Genomic DNA, 5,789 nt, shown 5'->3' on the forward strand with positions numbered 1-5,789 from the left:
ATGACCTCGTAGGCCCGTAGGCCCTCTGCCTGTGCCTGGGGGGTGATCATGGTCGGGTCTGTGCCCATTAACCGCTGCAGGCTGGAGCCGTGTAGTGGATGGTCTGCCCCAGTTACCAAGGCTCGTTGCTTTGCACAGTTGTCCTCCCATTCTTGTTTAAAAACAATCATTCCTGCCCCATCAAAAATTAATCTGCAGGTTTGTTAAATGTCAAATGGAATCATGTCATCTCCCCCGAAAACACTGTCAGTGAGGGTGGAAACCATAGCTGAATTGATCCCTCTGTCTGCAATTGCTTTGACAATCGCCTGCACATCTTTAGGATTTATTGGTGAATAAGCTCTCTGATTTCTGCCTTGCCGCCCTACTCAGACCGGAAAGGCCAACTTGGCTGAAGGGGCCCAGCCGGCACACGCTACTGTTATTTTCTTCCAGTCTGTGAGTGGAGTTTGCTCCTTCCCTTTGACCCAAGCAGGAGCATTAAGGTTATTGATTTTATCTACCTTCACTATCCCTTTGTTGGAGTTGGAGCCTGAGTCAGCTATTGAACACTCTTGAAACCACTCATCCCAGCTGTTGTCTGACTCAGAGTCAGAAGTTGACTGACTAGAGGCTTCCAGGCTCTGGTACCTTTTTGTCAGGCTTCGACCCCGCCCCTTTCTCTTAAAGTCGGGCCACTCCTTCCCCCTCAGCTCACCCCACCCCCTGCTAGAGGAGGCTCTTGCCTTGCAGGATGCTTTTTGATAAGTGCTTGAGCTGACCTCGTCCACTTTTCTGCTCTCCCCCATATTCTGTCTGCAAGTGTTCACATTATCTAACAGACCTTCTTTGTTCCCTCTGGCCACGGCTGTGCCCTTCTCATCCCTGTGTAGTTCAACGCCATTTTGCAGTCCATAGGGCGGGGGTCTCTCCCAGCCCCCCTCGGACCCTGAATTAACAGCAGTGCTCCTGGCCTCTTCCGCTAACCCTTCCCAACATACTTGTGCCTGCTCCTTTCCCTCTGCAGGTTGGTCCGAGCTCTGAGGCTGTAAAGGGGGCTTTTGCCTCTGCGAGTTTTCACACTCAGTAAAATCACTTTAATCTGCGGTCTGCATGGCTGCCCCAACCCCCAGCTGGGGTGTGACCATCAGGCAGTTCTGTGCAGTTTCCAGGTCTCTTGCTCTTGCAGAGCCTTTTGCAAAGCCTGCACAACTTTTCCCCATGCCTTAAGATGCTTTCCCCAGCCTGAGGATATTGTTTCCTCAGCCAGAGCCTTAGTATATTTATCCCATATTTCTGGGTAGAGTATCACCACCGGACAATCAATGACCCCAGTTTGCATCAGCCTCGCAATAGCAAGAGTAAAATCTTTTAGTTTGCAATCAATTCCCCATTGCTTATGAATCTGAGATACGGCCTTCGCGAGAGCTTCCATCCTCCTCGCTGCTCCAGGGGCATCCCCATTGCCAAACTAGACCCGCTGCCCAGCCACTGCTTCACCCGTCCAGGTGACCCCCATTTCCAGTATGATCTCCTGGGTTTCAGCACCACTTGTTGCCTCCTCCAAGGCGTGGCAACCTGGTTCAGGAACAGCACGATGGTCAACTCCAGACCGCTCAGGCCATCAGCTCACAGACACCAGTGTGGTGGATGGCAAATGGCGTTTATTACTGCGTTACCTGGGTCTATATAACTTGTGTTAATTGCGTCATTTCCTTCTGCTTATGTTATAAACTAGGTATTATTGGCTAATTAGGGGTCAAGTGACCTTAGCTGAGGAGGAAAGGGGGGTTCTGCCTGCCCGTACAACGCGACATCTTCCAATTGCCTGTCCCTAATTATCTCAAATTACCCACATCCTTGAGGCCAGGAGTGCAGGGAGCCCAAGGTTGTGAGCAGGGAACTGCAATGCTGAGCCAAGTCTGGGCTGGCTGGAGGGAGCAGAAAGGCCAAGCCCTGAGCCCAGGCCTGGGACAGCAGGGCCTGTCCCTCCCGGGGGGCTTGGGGCTCTTGGTGGGGCACTGGGATGGCAGGGGCAGAAAGGACAAATGGCATCAAGCTGCCAGCCCTGCCAGCCTCCTCAGGGAGTGGCCAGGCAGAAGCCAAGTGCAGCCCCTGGAAGGAAAGTTCCTTCAGTGGGGCCTCCCGAGGCGCTGGCAGAGCCCAGGGGACAAAGGCCTGGGTGCCTGTGGCCCTGCCAGCCCTGCCCAGCCCTTGGCCATGTGTCCTGCAGGCTGTGCCCCCTGGGCGTGCTGCTGCTGTGCCCTGGCCGGCTGCACACGCCCATCTCGCTGTCCCCCCAGCATTTGTCAGCCCAGCATTGCTGTGCCCTCCCTGGGCTCCCTGCACCCAACGCTGCCGGCTCCTGGCACACAGAGCCAGGCCATGGCCCAGCCTCACGCTGGGACACCTGCTGCATCAAAATTCTGCCCTGGCAGGGGCTGTCCTTTGTCCTCAGCTCCAGGCTGAACCTTCCAAGTTGCACTTTGGGGAGGTTTCCTTCTCTTCCCACTGCCAAGGGAAACGCTGTCTGCTGCTGTTCACAGAGAGAGAAGGGCTGGTGGGAGACCAGTGGTGGTCAGAGGCTGTTTGGGGTACAGGGACCATGAAATTGTTGAGTTTTTAAATATTCTGTGGAAGAAGGAGGGGCATCCATAAAGTTTCTACACTGGACTTACAGAGAGCAGACTTCGGCCTGTTCAGGATGCAGATTGGAGCAGTGCCAAATTTGGTACTTATATTTGTAAGGGAAACAGCCCTTAAAACCAAGGGGTCCATGGAAGATGGACACACTTAAAAAAAAAATATTCTGAACAAAGAAGAGTACACTGTATGCCCAAAGATAAGCCAGTGAGGAAAATGACTGGCCTTGCTGGGCATGGGGCTTTTGCCTTAATCCACCCAACAAGAAGTATCAAAGGTGACTTTTATTACCAAAGATTTGCAGAAACTGGCCAGCAGTTTAATGTTTTTGAACTTGTCCAGTGATCAGTGTCCACATGGTAGCCTTGAGCTCCTGGTTCCTCAGGCTGTAGATGAGGGGGTGTTGGGGGTTAGGTTTTGTTCCTTTTTACTCTAAAGAATTTTTTCCCCATAAGCTACCAAGGAGACTAAATGTCGTATTTAAGACTATTTAACAAAACAATAGGATGGTCAAAGCTCAGAGGGGGGTGGGGTTTTGGGGCAGAAAAAAGGACAGAGTTTCAGGTAGCCAGGCTGTCTGGTTTTTGGCATCTGGGGTGAAAAGGACTGGTGCTCCTGCTGTCCAGTCTGGGGAAATCTATCATCATCTGCTCACCCTGGAATTCTGAACTCCTCTGCCGCCCTGAGAGAGCTGGGCCAGCTCTGCCCTGCTGTGGTAGTTCCATCAGCGCTGCTCCTCTGCTACAGCGTGACCCTGCATCCCACTGCCCTGCCGGGACCCTGACTCTACTATGCCAGGACATTTCTGCCACTCTACAGTAACCAGCCTGAGACTTTTTTTTCAACTATTGCCAGCTTGGTGCTCTGAGGATCCTACAAAGACACCGAGAGCAAACTGCCCTGGGTTATTGTGAAGCAAAGTCCTTGAAATTCTTGGTACTGTTTTTGTTATCAATGTTGTAGCTGTGTTTGTTTGTTTTGTTATATATTAGTAAAGAACTGCTATTTCTATTTCCAAAATCCTTTGCCTAAAAGCTTTTAACTGAAAAAATTATAACTGGGAAAAAGGGTGGTGGTAGTTTGCATTCTCCATTCCAAGGGAAGCTCCGGCTTTCCGTGGCATATACCTGTCTTCCCAAACCAAGACAGGGGGTTCAGGGCTGGTGGCAGCACCGAGTACAGAACTGACACTGCCAGATCCAGGGATGGGGAGGACATGGATGGGGGCTTCAGGTAGGCAAAGGTGCCAGTGCTGAGGAACAGGGAGACCACGGCCAGGTGAGGGAGGCAGGTGGAAAAGGCTTTGTGCCGTCCCTGCTCAGAGGGGATCCTCCGCACAGCCCTGAACATCTGCACATAGGAGAAAACAATGAACACAAAGCAGCCAAAAGCTAAAGAGACACCAAGCAAAATAATCCTAAGTTCCCTGAGTTTGGAATGTGAGCAGGAGAGCTTGAAGATGTGTGGGATTTCACAAAAGAACTGGCCCAGAGCATTGCCCTGGCACAGGCGCAGGGAAAATGTATTGGCCGTGTGCAGCAGAGCATAGAGAAAGGCACTGGCCCAGGCAGCTGCTGCCATGTGGGCACAAGCTCTGCTGCCCAGGAGGGTCCCGTAGTGCAGGGGTTTACAGATGGACAAGTAGGGGTCATAGCACATGATGGTCAGGAGGGAAACCTCTGATGAATTGAAAAAGGCAAAAAAAAACCACCTGTGCAGCACATCCTTCATAGGAGATGCTCCTGGTGTCCCAGAGGGAGTTGTGCATGGCTTTGGGGACAGTGGTGCAGGTGGAGCCCAGGTCGCTGAGGGCCAGGTTGAGCAGGAAGAAGAACATGGGGCTGTGCAGGTGGTGGCCGCAGGCGACAGCACTGATGAGAAGGCTGTTGCCCAGGAGGGCAGCCAGGGAGATGCCTAGGAAGAGGCAGAAGTGCAGGAGCTGCAGCTGCGGCGTGTCTGCCAATGGCAGCAGGAGGAAGGGGCTGATGGAGCTGCTGTTGGACATTTGCTGTCTCTGGGCATCGTGGTCTGTTTAAAGAAAACATTGAGAAGCTGGGACAGATTTCCTTCAGGCAATCTTGTGCAATTTTATTAGGAATCCCCTGAAACCTACTTCTCTTCCTCTGGGGGAACTTCACTAAAACCTTTTTTTTCAGTTCAGGTTTTTGCTGGTGAGTTACTGCCTCTTCTTCAGGATTGCACTCACCCTAAACTGGGGAGCCCAGAGGGAAAAGAGAGCTTCCTGTACTCCAGTGCAGTCAGATCTGATGGTCCTACACAAATGACCTTTGTTCATTTCATCTCCTTTTTTTTCAGGGTCATCACAATTAAGCATGCTTTAAAAAGAAAGTGGACTTTTTGAAGGCTCCAGTTTCAAAGTCAGTCTCTCCAATCCCCTCTCTCTTTCCCTCTGGAGCTGGACAGGGAGGGATATCCAGGGCTGCTCTAGCTCTCTGCTGCCTGGAGCTGTGCCTACTGGGATGTTTCTCTCTAACCAAGTCTTGTCCCTGCCACTGCTCCCAGAGCCCAGCCCAGCCCTGGGGGCTCAGCTCTGCCCTGAAGGTTCCAATATGAAACTATCATTGTGACCCCTCCCAGCATCGGGGCTGCATGGAATGGAAGGTCCGGTGTGACACTGCAGATCCAAGGAGACCATGGTGACACTGTGGGACCTCACGGAACAAGGGTCCATGGTGACACTGTAGAACCAAAGAGATTGTTGTTAGCAGTATGAAAGCTCACGGAACCAGAAGTCCATTGGGACACAGCGTTGCCACATGGAGCCAAGGGGCCATTGTGGCTGGAGGAACCAAGAGTCCAGTGTTACACTGTGAGGCCTTGTGGAACCAAGAGCAGACAGTGACATTGCCAGGCGTCATGGAACAGTGGAGACAATTCTTACACTTTGGGACCCACTGGAACCAAGGGGCCATGAGAGCATGGCAGGACCTCATGGATTCTAGGGGACTCCAGTGAACATGGTGGGTCTCCATGGCATGAAGGGTCCACTCTGACACCGTGGAACCAAGGATGCCATTGTGCCACTATGGGACATCATGGAAGGTCCGTTGTGACACAGCAGGGCCTGCTGAAACCCCAGAGTCCATTTGTACACCTTGAGGCCATGGGAAACCAAAGGGCCATTGTGGCACTTGAGGGCCTTGTGG

The 5,789-nt window shown here is 52.3% G+C and overlaps 1 pseudogene; it reads right to left on the minus strand.

Moving 5' to 3' along the window:
- Positions 1-2,941: 2,941 nt before the first annotated feature.
- On the minus strand, positions 2,942-5,417 carry LOC136366186 (olfactory receptor 14A16-like; annotated as a pseudogene).
- Between the last annotated feature and the right edge of the window lie 372 nt (positions 5,418-5,789).

This window comes from Sylvia atricapilla, chromosome 11, assembly GCF_009819655.1.
Source record: "Sylvia atricapilla isolate bSylAtr1 chromosome 11, bSylAtr1.pri, whole genome shotgun sequence".
NCBI lineage: Eukaryota > Metazoa > Chordata > Aves > Passeriformes > Sylviidae > Sylvia > Sylvia atricapilla.